Source organism: Triticum dicoccoides, chromosome 7A, assembly GCF_002162155.2.
Source record: "Triticum dicoccoides isolate Atlit2015 ecotype Zavitan chromosome 7A, WEW_v2.0, whole genome shotgun sequence".
NCBI classification, from domain to species: Eukaryota; Viridiplantae; Streptophyta; class Magnoliopsida; order Poales; family Poaceae; genus Triticum; species Triticum dicoccoides.
The window spans coordinates 175,661,552-175,675,955 of record NC_041392.1 but is presented as its reverse complement, the minus strand read 5'-3'; the positions used below and the strand labels follow the sequence as shown (position 1 = coordinate 175,675,955).

The window sequence follows — 14,404 nt, the reverse complement described above, 5'->3', positions numbered from 1 at the left end:
ATCATACCAAATATTGCACTAATTATAGAATTAATACACAAATAATAGCATACCTAATATCCGCATGTAATTAATGTATTGCCTAAATATTAACGTGTGTTTCACGTGTGCATTTACTAGTTACCAAAACCACCCAGAGAGCACTTCTGCTTTCAATACTCCACCGCAGAAGGAAAGTAACAAACTCCACGCCCCACGTGGGAAACCCCGGCAATCACTTACGGCATCAAAAAATAAAATAAATTGCCTGTCATCACCGAAACAACCTAGAGGAGGAGTATGATTCTTCAATCTCGACCGCGACGGTGATGGATTACTCCGGCGGGGCCAGCGGGGATGGGGCGTAGTGAAGCTATCAGAGATGTATTGCAGCGCACGGAGGCTGCTGCTCTCAGCCCACGTTGAGCGGCTCGCCTCGGTGCCGCTAGCTCGTCGGCGCAGCAGGCCCGGTGGCAGTTGACGGGTGTGGAGGGAGGTGGGGTAGATCCTGTGTGTGTGTGCTGATGGACAGGCTCTAGCGCTCAATCCCTGCCAAGGGCCAGCGTGATCTCTGGAAGAGGTGAGGATGCCCTTCGATGAGCCTGGGCAAAGCTTTTTAATCAGGATATCCAATTTGATCCAACAATTAGCAATTTAACCATGGTGTTTATGTATTATTTAATGGAGAATGGTTGGATCTAGCTCCACCCCTGTTTCCTTTGCAGATTGATTTGTTGTTTGCGCTGGTATTGACCCCGTCATCATGGTTGTTTGTGGTTGTCGCAGGTTTGGTCCGGGCATGGTTGGTGATTCCCAGGGTTGCCGGTCTTGATCTGTGTTGTCCAATGCTTTTTTTTATTACACTTGAAGGCGCCTGTGATTGGGGTGCAAGCCAGACCTGAGGGACGACCAACAGAACATGCTTGAGAAGACGATGGCACCCATCATGCAGTCGTTCCATGGGATCGTGACCTGCATTGAGATTTCAGTGTTCTGGGCTTCGCCAGACCGAGATCAAAAAGACCCCCATTGTATCAATTTACATTGGTAACACTTTATTATGTCAAATCGTTGATTGTTCACAATAACACTGGAATGCTTAAAATATTCGCGTAGTTGCTCGGCCCTCATGTAATATTCCAACAGTGCATTTTTTGTAATTTTGATTGTTCGTAAGAGTTCTAGATACTATGCTCGAGTAGAGTAGGTTTACTATAACAGATTGTTTAGGAATCACAAGTGCAGAAGGTCTTCTACCATCCGCGCGCGGTGTGAGGGTGAAGCAAATATTCATTCTATGTGACCACGACAGGGATGGTATGTATTCTTTTTGTACTTGAGACTCTTAGATTTCCAGTGGAGTTTTGGTTTCTCCTGCTGAGATCGTACACTTGATGTTTATACTGTGCATTCAAGCTATTTCCACACCTAAGGTCTGTTAGTGTGGAATCTTATTTTCCTGTAGTGTGATTACTATATGCACTTATTTGCATGTTTTCTCACTTTTATTTGTATAATCGGCCTTCTACAGAAACAGGGCAACAAGATTCAGGTATATGATTTGAGGTTTGTAGTGGAGAAGAGCTGTGAGAACCTTCAGTTGCTTTGTTTTATTGGTATGGAATATGAACCGACCGCATCTTTTCACCTCCCTTCCTAGCTCTTAGGTTACATGTTAATTATGAACCGAGATAAGAAAAATATATAGTCCTGACATGAGGAGCCTCATGTTTTAGACGATCATTTAAGCACATTATTATCAACTATGATTTTGTAATATTTATTAGTAGTGCATCACTAGAATTGTTTTTTGCTTATTTTTACCTATTAACTAGGATGAACATGTATTTTCTTCTTATAAGAACTACATGCATTGCACATGTACGCTAACTATGGATCAAAGTGTGAGATGTGAATTGACCAGAAATAAGCTGTCGATTCAGATTTGTGTATTAGTTCACCGCGTCATCAGTAGTTACCACAAACGCCTGTAAGAAAAACTTGTATTTAACCAAAAGTTGATGGCCATTTGGAATCACTGGTTATTTAAGATTTACACTGCATTGATATGAGTAAAAAAATTGTCCTTGTTTTTTGTTTCAATTTTGGGGTGATGCATCACATATTTAAGGCAGTTTTGGCAGAAGAGGGGAAGTGCATACATTTGATAATTACTTTTGCTGTACAATTGATTTACTTGATCAAAAAGTAAGCATTTAGCATGTCTTGTCGTTGTTTTAAAAGCAATTCCCTAATAGAAAATAAACATCAATTGTGCTTTTTTCCTGCAGCAACACATGGACAATTATCTTTTCTTTTTGGCGATCACAGGGAGACAAATATTGTGGCAATCAAGTCGGGGGTTCATGGCAAGGTATTGACAATTTTTTATCAAAAGCAGTTTGCTACACACTGAAGTGTGACAGAAAATCCGTTTTGAAAAAAGTGTGACAGAAAAGGTGTGCTACTGTTTCCACATCTCCTTTTGCGAATCACTAATGTTTTTCCCATGTCTTTTCTTCCTTTTTGTATTGACCCAGAAATAGTTTCGGCATTGGAGTCAGTTTCTTTGATGTTTTCATTGTTCTTATCAGGAAGTGTGAAGTGAAATTGTGGAAATTTTCCCAAGTCCCAGGGTTTTTTTTTGAGGGTACGCCAATGGCGTACCTTAGCTTTATAGAAGGAAGAAAAATATGTACAAGAGATTACACATCGCTAGCTAGGAGTCACAAACCGACCCTAACCAAGCCTCCACACCACTCCCTAGCTCTACTCGACTACTCTATGATCAGTTGTCCTCCGAAAGCTCCTGCTTTGTCCCAAGTCCTCAACTCATCGAAGATAGAGTCTACCGTATCCCACTCGTTCTTGATTATGCCCGTGCCGAATACCCTTGCATTCCTTTGCTTCCATATCGTCCAATAGATTAGCATCACGAGGGTGTCAAAGCCTTTCTGAGACTGCTTATCCATTCGCTTTCTCGTATCTGTCCACCACTGCACCAATCTTGAGTCATTTGTTGGGCATATGTCGGCCGTCAAACCCATCCTAGTGGTGCAGCGGAACCACACTTGCCGCGAGAACACACACTGCAGCAAAATGTGGTCGACTGTATCCTCCTCCTGGTCACACATGTAACATTTTGAAGCTTGGTCTTGCAATACATGCCTAGCTCTCCTGTCCGAGGTCCATAAACGATATTGCACCGCAAGCCACATGAATAGCTTGCACGCAAGCAGTGCCCAACACTTCCATATGGCTCCGAAGCAGTGGAATCTGACTCCTCCCTCGCATAGCATCTTGTACGCAGATGATGCCGTGTAGACTCTGGATGTGTTCCAAGCCCAGATGGGGCAATCCTCGACCTGAGCGTCCAAATGAACTTCCAAGAGGATCTCCCAGAGGCCGATGAACTGGGCGAGACCCTCAGTTCATAGGTCACCCACTACATCGTCCATCCATGAATGCATGCACATCGCATCTTGCACAAGTCTCCTGTTTGCCACTTGTGTCCGCACCTTTGCCACAACGAAGGGTGCAAAATCTTTAATAGCTGCTCCATGTATCCATCGGTCTTTCCAGAACAAGGTCTTGCCTCCTGAACCAACTTCCCATTTGACAAGGCTTCCAAAAGCTTGATCCACCTTTTTGTCTGAGGTCAGGTTGAGGCCTTGCCACGGCCTAGAATCATCAGTGCGTCTAAGCCATTCCCATCTGAGTCTTAGAGCAATACCGTGCTTAGTCAGGTCAATGACACCCAAGCCTCCCAAGTGTGTAGGCCTGCACACTCTAGCCCAGGAGACGACACATTTGCCTCCATTCACCGCCTCGGTTCCAGCCCAGAAAAATGCCCAACACCCCTTATCCACTCTCTCCAGAGCCCATTTAGGTGCCTCCACTATCACGAGATGATGTGTAGCGCGCGCCCTCATTACTTGATTGACAAGGATGAGCCTCCCCAGCCTCGTCACGAGACCCCTTTGCCATCCTGGTAGGATGTGGAGAGCCGTGTCAACAATTGGCTGCCACTCTGACCTTTTGAGTTGCCTGATGCTAAGCTGGAGCCCAAGGTATTTGCATGGAAAGGTGTCGATTCTCCATGGCAGTGCAGACTTAACAAGCTCTTCATCCTCATTTTCTGCTCTGATCAAGATTGCCGCAGATTTGGAATAGTTGACTTTGAGCCCAGATGCCACTCCGAATATAGCAAGGATTTCTTTAACGCACATGAGGTCTGGCCATGTTGGTTTTATGAAGAGCACCACATCATCAGCATACAGGGACAAGCGCTGCATTGGGCTACATCCATTGATAGTACTAAGCACTCGTGCCTCATGCACCTTGGAGATGATGGTCGTAAGCACGTCCATGGCAATAACAAACAGCAAGGAAGATATCGAGTTCCCTTGTCTTAGTCCTTTAGCGTGCATGAACTTGTCACCAGCACATCCATTCACCAGCACCCTCGAGCTAGCGGTGGTGAGGAAGATCACAATCCAAGAGATCCAGCGCTCCGAGAAGCCCTTGGCTCTTAACACCTCAAACAGAAACGACCATGCCAGCGAATCAAAAGCTTTGGTTATGTCAAGCTTGAGCATCACTCCCTTGGCTTTCCTCCTATGCATCGTGCGCGCCATTTGCCGAACCAAGAGAAAGTTATCATGCAAGCATCTGCCCTTAATGAATGCGGACTGGTTCATCTGTACTAGCTCTCCCATGCGCGGTCTTAGCCTGGCAGTCAACAACTTGGAAGCTATCTTGGGCATACTGTGCACAAGGCAAATAGGTCGGAAGTCAAATACTGCGCAAGCATCCGGTGTCTTCGGAATCAGAGTGATCAGAGCTTGGTTGAGCCTTCCAAAACCCCTTCCATTGCCAACAAAAAACTTGTGAATCGCAGAAACAAGATCCATCTTGATAATCTCCCATGCTTTTTGGAAGAAAATGCCAATGAACCCGTCCGGCCCAGGTGCTTTATCCGAAGGCATATCCTTGATAACTGCCCAGATCTCATCCTCAGTGAACACGCGATCTTGGTCCGAAAGATCAATGGCCATGACACCAAGCCCCTCCAAATCAAGTGTGAAATCTTGGGCTCTATCCTTGCCTAGTAGGTCCTTGTAAGCTTTGTAGAAGGCTTCTTCCTTGCCTTTCTGATCCGTGATGATGCACCCATCCATGGTCAAGGAAGGAATGTAGTTTTTCATACGTCTCCCATTCGCTACCAGGTGGAACAACTGCGTGTTAGCATCCCCTTCTTGAAGCCATGTAATTCTTGACCTCTGTCGCGCAATAGTCCTCTTTAGGGACGCCAGCCCAAGTACAAGCTGTTTTAGGGTTCGTCTAAGCCATCTCTCTTCCTCAGTCAGATTACGACTCTCCTGAGCGCAATCAAACCGCATGATGACTAGGTTCGCAATAGCAATTTGCAGCTTTATGTTCCCGATCTCCTTCTGCCCCCATGTAGCAAGCGCTCGTGCTGTGTTTCATAGCATGATGTCTAAGCGCAAGAACGGGTCTGTGATATCCGGATCATAGACCCAGGCCTCCTTGACTACATCCAAAAATCCATCCATTTTGACCCAGAACTTTTCAAAACGGAACCTCCTTCTGGCATGCATGTGCTCCTCAAGAGCAAGATGGAGTGGGCAATGATCGGAGTGCTCGCTAGATAGTGCTTGCAGCAAGCACTCTGGATGGTCAAGCTCCCAATCTACAGAAACAAAATCATGATCGATCTTTGTGAGTGTGGGTGTCTCCCTTTCGTTGCTCCACGTGAATTTGCGTCCATGCAAAAAGAGCTCCTTGAGCGCGTCATCATCCACAAAGCGCGTCCAAGTTAGAGTTGTTTTTGTCTGCCGCATAAAGGATGAGGTTGAAATCTCCCAAGACGAGCCATGGCCCTGGACATAGGGATCTACGCTCCGAAAGCTCATTGAGGAAGTTAATTTTTCGCTCATCTTCTTGAGGCCCATATACTACTGTGAGCCACCACGGCTCTCCCTCCTTGGGCGAGACGTACGCCGAAATGCTATGGGAGTCATTGACATAATTCAACAAGAGGACCCGTGTGATGTCCCATGCCACAAAGATACCGCCTCTCGTGTCCGACACCGGTAAGTAAGTGAAACCATCATAGTTCGGCCCCATGCATTGCAGGATTACAAAGGTGTCCACCACCTCAAGTTTAGTTTCTAGGATACAAACAATCGTCGCGCGAGTGGAATCCACAAAACCCCTAAGCGCCTTCCTTTTGGCCGGACTGTTAAGGCCTCCAACATTCCAACACACTAACTCCAAAGCGTTGAACGACATCGAAACGAAATGCCTCCAACGCCACCGGCACCAACGTGCCTACTGCGCCAAGATCGGCTCTGCCATCCCTGTCTCCTCTGCGAGGTTGAGCGGTATCGCCTTCCCTAAGATAGCCGTGATGGCCCTCAACTGCGGCTCCTGGAGTGGTGAGTCGAAGACTGTACGGAGCTGACCTAGCGCATCTTCCGAGACCGCCAGATCATCACAATCCAAACCCAAGGTTCTAAGCAGCACCGTTTCATAGGCCCTTATTACTGGTGTGCGGGTATGGGCACATGAGGGGTGTGCTATTGATATTTTTATGTCAGATATTTGTTTCTCATTTTAGCGGTCATTCAAGTGTGAGTTATGTGTATCTACAACATGTAATTGAGTGTCAGAACTTTCATTATACCTTATCAAGGCCATTTACAGGTTTACATAAGCATTTGGTTAGCAGCCTTATCGATGAATTATCCGTTGATCCAACTATCTCTTAATCTTTTTTATTAGATTTTAGTTATCCATTGCTTACACAATGATATTAAGACCAATTGCAGTGATGCATACCCACATACTGAACACAATAATAATAACTAGCTTTCTTATTCCTTTAGAACCTATCAAAACACCAAACAGATTAACAATATATATGCATCAACATGACCACAATGATGTCTAACTTTTGGAAAAACAGCTTTGGTGACATCACAACATTGTCTATCAATTTAATTCATTTTCTGGAATTTCTTAATTTTTTATAATGGTGTGAATCTTATTGGCCAGCGTTTGACGTGCGTTGCACGTGCAAGCTTACTAGTGGTAGAAAAGAGACGTCGGGAAGGAAAAGTTTGTAGCCGTTTGGATGAACAAACTTCAAACTTTTTCTTATAGATGAAAAAACATATATTGTTTTCCTCTCGGGAGCTCTCGGTAGCCAGGTGACTCGAACCCTAGCCGTCGCTAGAAGAGGCCAATCTTCCGACGCCTCCTCTTCGCTCACGACCTCATCAGCAATGAGGGGGTCGCCGGATCCTATGTGTTCGGACCATATAGCTTTAGGTTTTAGGGGCCTAGTAGCTTAAGTTTTGGATCGTTTGGCGTCTTGGCTTCGGCGACGGCAATGCTGAATAAAGAACCTTCAATTCCTCCATCGACAAGGCAATCAACTATATGACGATGATGGATTTGGGAACTAGCTTGACCAAGCGGGGATGTCATGGCGGTGCGGCATCATTGTCGCAGACTTTTGTGTCCTTGTGCTCCACCATTGCAACAGTGTCTGCTCCAATGCCGACGCGGAGCTTGGGAGGTAGTCGAGGATGGATGTAGACAGATCATGTGTTGGGTTTGTGTTTGGTAGTTTATAGGTATGGTTTCTTCCTACGGCATCTTAATCATGCGGTGGTGCCAGATCTGATATTTGATGGTGTGTCCGAGGTGTTTTCCTATGTGATTCGTTCAGCGACAATGACTTCGCCCTTGGCGAGCACCTTGAAGGTCCACAAAACTACATATTGAAGGAAATATGCCCTAGAGGCAATAATAAAGTTATTATTTATTTCCTTATATCATGATAAATGTTTATTATTCATGCTAGAATTGTATTAACCGGAAACTTAGTACATGTGTGAATACATAGACAAACAGAGTGTCACTAGTATGCCTCTACTTGACTAGCTCGTTGAATCAAAGATGGTTAAGTTTCCTAGCCATAGACATGAGTTGTCATTTGATTAACGGGATCACATCATTAGAGAATGATGTGATTGACTTGACCCATCCATTAGCTTAGCACGATGATCATTTATTTTGTTGCTATTGCTTTCTTCATGACTTATACATGTTCCTATGACTATGAGATTATGCAACTCCCAAGTACCGGAGGAACACTTTGTGTGATACCAAACATCACAATGTAATTGGGTGATTATAAAGGTGCTCTACAGGTGTCTCCGATGGTGCTTGTTGAGTTGGCATAGATCGAGATTAGGATTCACTCCGATTGTCGGAGAGGTATCTCTGGGCCCTCTCGGTAATGCACATCACTATAAGCCTTGCAAGCATTGTGACTAATGAGTTAGTTGCGGAATGATACATTACGAAATGAGTAAAGAGACTTGCCGGTAACGAGATTGAACTAGGTATGAAGATACCGATAATCGAATCTTGGGCAAGTAACATACTGATGACAAGGGAACAACGTATGTTGTTATGCAGTTTGACCGATAAAGATCTTCGTAGAATATGTAGGAGCCAATATGAGCATCCAGGTTCCTCTGTTGGTTATTGACCGGAGACATGTCTCGGTCATGTCTACATAGATCTCGAACCCGTAGGGTCCGCACACTTAACGTTCGGTGACGATCGGTATTATGAGTTTATGTATTTTGATCTACCGAAGGTAGTTCGGAGTCCCGGATATGATCACGGACATGACGAGGAGTCTCGAAATGGTCGAGACATAAAGATCGATATATTGGATGACTATGTTTGGACTTCGGAAGGGTTTCGGGCAAGTTCGGACAAATACGGGAGTACCGGGGGTTACCAGAACCCCCCGACGAGTGTAATGGGCCTATTGGGCCTTTGTGGAGAAGAGGAGGGGCGGCCAGGGCAGGCCGCGCGCCCCCTCTCCCTCTAGTCCGAATTGGACAAGGAGGAGGGCGGCGCCCCCCTTTCCTTCCCCCTCTCTCCTCCTTCCCTCTCTCCTACTCTCGATGGGAGTAGGACTCCCCTTGGGGTGCGCCTTGGAGGGCCGGCCTCTCCCCCTCCTCCACTCCTTTAGATACGGGGAGGGGGCACCCCCATAGACAGAAGTTGATCAGTTGATCTTTTAGCCATGTGCGGTGCCCCCCTCCACCATAATCCACCTCGGTCATATTGTAGCGGTGCTTAGGCAAAGCCCTCCGCCGGTAGCATCATCATCATCGTCATCACGTCGTCGTGCTAACGGAACTCTCCCTCGAAGCTCTGGTGGATCGGAGTTTGTGGGACGTCACCGAGCTGAACGTGTGCTGAACTCGGAGGTGTCGTACGTTCGATACTTGGATCGGTCGGATCGTGAAGACGTACGACTACATCAACCGCGTTCTCATAACGCTTCCGCTTACGGTCTACGAGGGTACGTAGATGATACTCTCCCCTCTCGTTGCTATGCATCACCATGATCTTGCGTGTGCATAGGAATTTTTTTGAAATTACTACGTTCCCCAACAATGGTATCCGAGCCAGGTTTATGCGTAGATGTTATATGCACGAGTAGAACACAAAGGAGTTGTGGGTGTGGGTATACACATATTGCTTGCCGTCACTAGTTGATTCTTGATTCAGCGGCATTGTTGGATGAAGCAGCCCAGACCGACATTACGCGTACGCTTACGCGAGACTGGTTCTATCGACGTGCTTCGCATACAGGTGGCTAGTGGGTGTCTGTTTCTCCAGCTTTAGTTGAATCGGATTCAATGAACATGGTTCTTTCTGAAGATCAAAAAGCAATCACTATACCGCGTTGTGGTTTTTGATGCGTAGGTAAGAATGGTTCTTGCTCAGCCTGTAGCAACCACGTAAAACTTGCAACAACAAAGTAGAGTACGTCTAACTTGTTTTTGCAGGGCATGTTGTGATGTGATATGGTCAAGACATGATGTTAAATTTTATTGTATGAGATGATCATGTTTTGTAACACAGTTATCGGCAACTGGCAGGAGCCATATGGTTGTCGCTTTATTGTATGAAATGCAATTGCCATGTAATTGCTTTACTTTATCACTAAGCGGTAGCGATAGTCGTGGATGCAATAGTTGGCGTGACGACAACGATGCTTCGATGGAGATCAAGGTGTCAAGCCGGTGACAATGGTGATCATGACGGTGCTTTAGAGATGGAGATCAAAGGCACAAGATGATGATGGCCATATCATATCACTTATATTGATTGCATGTGATGTTTATCTTTTATGCATCTTATTTTGCTTAGATCGGCAGTAGCATTATAAGATGATCTCTCGCTAAATTTCAAGGTATAAATGTTCTCCATGAGTATGCACCGTTGCGAAAGTTCGTCGTGTCGAGACACCACATGATGATCGGGTGTGATAAGCTCTACGTTCACACAAAACGGGTGCAAGCCAGTTTTGCACACGCATAATACTCGGGTTAAACTTGACAAGCCTAGCATATGCAGATATGGCCTCGGAACACTGAGTCCGAAAGGTCGAGCGTGAATCATATAGTAGATATGATCAACATAGTGATGTTCACCATTGAAAACTACTCCATCTCACATGATGATCGGACATGGTTTAGTTGATTTCGATCACGTGATCATTTAGATGACTAGAGGGGTGTCTATCTAAGTGGGAGTTCTTAAGTAATATGATTAATTGAACTTTATTTTATCATGAACTTAGTCCTGATAGTATTTGCATAACTATGTTGTAGATCAATAGCTCACGGTGTAGCTCCCCGTTTATTTTTGATATGTTCCTAGAGAAAAACTATGTTGAAAAATGATAGTAGCAATGATGCGGAATACATCCGTGATCTGAGGATTATCCTCATTGCTGCACAGAAGAATTATGTCCTTGATGCACCGGTAGGTGATAGACCTATTGCAGGAGCAGATGCACACATTATGAATGTTTGACAAAGCTCAGTATGATGACTACTTAATAGTTTAGTGCACCATGCTTTACGGCTTAGAACCGGGATTTCAAAAAATGTTTTGAATGCCATGGAACATATAAGATGTTCCAAGAGTTGAAGCTAGTATTTCAGACTCTTGCCCGTGTCGAGAGGTATTAGACCTCTGACAGTACTTTGCCTACAAGATGGAGGAGAATAGCTCAACCAATGAGCATGTGCTCAGATTGTCTGGGTACTACAATTGCTTGAATCAAGTGGGAGTTAATCTTCCAGATAAGATAGTAATTGACAAAGTTCTCTAGTCACTATCAGCAAGTTACTAGAACTTCGTGATGAACTATAATATGCAAGGGATGACGAAAGTAATTCCCGAGCTCTTCGCAATGCTGAAAATCGGCGAAGGTAGAAATCAAGAAAGAGCATCAAGTGTCGATGGTTGACAAGACCACTAGTTTCAAGAAAAGGGCAAAGGGATAGAAAGGGAACTTCAATAAGAATGACAAGCAAGTTGTCACTCCCGTGAAGAATCCCAAAGCTAGACCCAAGCCTAGAACTGAGTGCTTCTACTGCAAAGGAAATGGTCACTGGAAGTGGAACTGCCCTAGATACTTGGTGGATAAGAAGGATGGCAAAGTGAACAAAAGTATATTTGATATACATGTTATTGATGTGTACTTTACTAGTGTTTATAGCAATCCCTCAGTATTTGATACTGGTTCAGTTGCTAAGAGTAGTAACTCGAAACGGGAGTTGCAAAATAAACAGAGACTAGTTAAGGGCGAGGTGATGATGTGAGTTGGAAGTGATTCCAAGGTTGATAAGATCACCATCGCACACTCCCTTTACCTTCGGGATTAGTGTTGAACCTAAAATAAATGTTATGTAGTGTTTGCGTAAAGCATAATATGATTGGATCATGTTTATTGCAATACGGTTATTCATTTAAGTCAAGGATAATTGTTATTCTGTTTACATGAATAAAACCTTCTGAGGTCATACACCCAAGGTGAATGGTTTATTGAATCTCGATCATAGTAATACACATATTCATAATATTGAAGCCAAAAGATGCAAAGTTAATAATTATAGTGCAACGTATATGTGGCACTACCGTTTAGGTCATATTGGTGTAAAGCGCATGAAGAAACTCCATGATGATGGGCTTTTGGAATCACTTGATTATGAATCATTTGATGCTTGTGAACCATGCCTTGTGGGCAAGATGACTAAAACTCCGTTCTCCAGAACAATGGAGCAAGCAACTGACTTATTGGAAATAATACATACTGATGTATGCAATCCGATGAGTATTGAGGCTCGCGGCGGGTATCATTATTTTCTGATCTTCACAGATGATTTGAGCAGATATGGGTATATCTACTTCATGAAACATAATTCTGAAACATTCGAAAAGTTCAAAGAATTTCAAAGTGAAGTGGAAAATCATCGTAACAAGAAAATAAAGTTTATGCGATCTGTTCGTGGAGGATATTTGAGTTACGAGTTTGGTCTTCATTTGAAACAATGCGGAATAGTTTCGCAACTCACGCCACCTAGAACACCACAGCATAATGGTGTGTCCAAATGTTGTAATCATACTTTATTGGATATGGTGCGATCTATGATGTCTCTTACCAATTTACCACTATCGTTTTGGGGTTATGCATTAGAGACAGCTGCATTCACGTTAAATAGGGCACCTTCTAATCCGTTGAGATGACACAATATGAACTATGGTTTGGCTGGAAACCTAAGCTGTCGTCTCTTAAAGTTTGGGGTTGTGATGCTTATGTGAAAAAGTTTCAGCCTGATAAGCACAAACCTAAATCAGAAAAGTGTGTCTTCATAGGATACCCAAAAGAAACTGTTGGGTACACCTTCTATCACAGATCCGAAAGGCAATATCTTTGTTACTAAGAGTGGATCCTTTCTAGAGAAGAAGTTTCTCTCGAAAGAAATGAGTGGGAGGAATGTAGAACTTGATGAGGTAATTATACCTTCTCCCGAATTGGAAAGTAGTTCATCACAGAATCAATTCTAGTGATCTCTACACCAATTAGTGAGGAAGCTAATGATGATGATCATGAAACTTCAGATCAAGTTACTACCGAACCTCGTAGGACAACTAGAGTATGGTCCGCACCAGAGTGGTACGGTAATCCTTTCTGGAAGTCATGTTACTAGACCATGATGAACCTACAAACTATGAGGAAGCGATGATGTGCCCAGATTCCGCGAAATGGCTTGAGGCCATGAAATCTGAGATGGGATCCATATATGAGAATAAAGTATGGACTTTGATTGACTTGCCCAATGATCGGTGAATCATTAAGAATAAATGGATCTTCAAGAGGAAGACGAACACTGATAGTAGTGTTACTATCTACAAAGCTCGAATTGTCGCAAAATGTTTTTGACAAGTTCAAGGTGTTGACTATGATGAGATTTTCTCACTCGTATCGATGCTTAAAAGTCTATCCGAATCATGTTAGCAGTTGCCGCATTTTATTAAATCTTGCAAATGGATGTCAAAACAGCATTCCTTAATGGATTTCTTAAAGAAGAGTTGTATATGATGCAACCAGAAGGTTTTGTCAATCCTAAAGGTGCTAACAAAGTGAGCAAGCTCCAGCGATCCATCTATGGACCGGTGCAAGCATCTCAGAGTTGGAATATATGCTTTGATAAAGTGATCAAAGCATATGGTTTTATACAGACTTGCAGTGAAGCATGTATTTACAAGAAAGTGAGTGGGAGCACAACAGCATTTCTGATAAGTATATATGAATGACATATTGTTGATCGGAAATAATGTAGAATTTTTCAATGAGTACACAAGAAAGTGAGTGGGAGCACAACAACATTTCAATGAGTGTTTGAAAAGAGTTTTTCAAAGAAAGACCTCGATGAAGTTGCTTACACATTGAGCATCAAGATCTATAGAGATAGATCAAGATGCTTGATAAGTTTTTTCAATGAGTACATACCTTGGCAAGATTTTGAAGTAGTTCAAAATGGAACAGTCAAATAAGGAGTTCTTGCCTGTGTTGCAAGGTGTGAAGTTGAGTAAAGACTCAAAACCCGACCACAGCAGAAAATAGAAAGAGAACGAAAAGTCATTCCCTATGCCTCAGTCATAGGTTCTATACAGTATGCTATGTTGTTTACCAGTCCTATTGTATACCTTAGCATGATTCTGGCAAGGCAGTACAATAGTGATCTAGGATTAGATCACTGGACAGCGGTCAAAATTATCCTTAGAGGACTAAGGAAATATTTCTCGGTTATGGAGGTGATAAAAGAGTTCGTCGTAAAGAGCTATGTCAATGCAAGCTTTTTACATTGATCTAGATGACTCTAAGTCTCGATCTGGATACATATTGAAAGTGGGAGCAATTAGCTAGAGTAGCTTCGTGCAGAGCATTGTAGACATAGAAATTTGCGAAATACATACAGATCTGAATGTTGCAGACCCGTAGACTAAA

The 14,404-nt window shown here is 43.6% G+C and overlaps 1 long non-coding RNA gene across 2 annotated transcripts; it reads left to right on the top strand.

Moving 5' to 3' along the window:
* The first annotated feature begins 223 nt into the window (after positions 1 to 223).
* On the top strand, positions 224 to 2,561 carry LOC119332076. 2 transcript variants are annotated; one of them, XR_005160801.1, is made up of 4 exons: positions 224 to 559; positions 766 to 1,296; positions 1,511 to 1,595; positions 2,271 to 2,561. It is a non-coding gene; the product is annotated as an uncharacterized LOC119332076 (long non-coding RNA). The 2 variants fall into 2 exon arrangements; XR_005160800.1 differs by having other exon boundaries at positions 766 to 1,595.
* Positions 2,562 to 14,404: the final 11,843 nt, after the last annotated feature.